Raw genomic sequence first — 611 nt, forward strand, 5'->3', positions numbered from 1 at the left:
TCACCCAGCAGCTGCATGTGGAGGAGCGGGGAAGCGAACCCGGTTCACCAGATCACGAGTCTACCGCTCTTAACCACTACACCACACTGTAATTTATTACTTATACCCCACCCATCTGGCCAGACCTTCCCAGCCACTCTGGGCGGCTTCCAACAGGATATTAAAAACACAATAAAACATCAAACATTAAAAAGTTCCCTAAACAGGGCTGCCTGCAGATGTCATCTAAAAGTCAGATAGATGTTTATTTTCTTGACGTCTGATGGGACGGTGTTCCACAGGGAGGGCATCACTACCGAGAAGGCCCTCTGCCTGGTTCCCTGTAACCTCACTTCTCGCAGTGAGTGAACTGCCAGAAAGCCCTCGGAGCTGGACCTCAGTGTCCGGGTTAGATGATGGGGGTGGAGACAATACTGAGCAAAATGGACCAATGGTCTGATTCAGTATAGGACAGCTTCCAATATTCCTATGAAAACTGGCTTAGAGGGGTCACGGGGCTCCCTAGATTGCTGATCTGGCTCCCCTGTGTGTGCCTGGCTCTGTTGCCTTGGTGTCACTGGATGTCACAATCTCTGGAGTTTGACCTTTCACCTCCAGCCAACCAGAAGCCA

Source organism: Podarcis melisellensis, assembly GCF_964234715.1.
Source record: "Podarcis melisellensis genome assembly, chromosome: 16".
In the NCBI taxonomy this organism is placed as follows: domain Eukaryota; kingdom Metazoa; phylum Chordata; class Lepidosauria; order Squamata; family Lacertidae; genus Podarcis; species Podarcis melisellensis.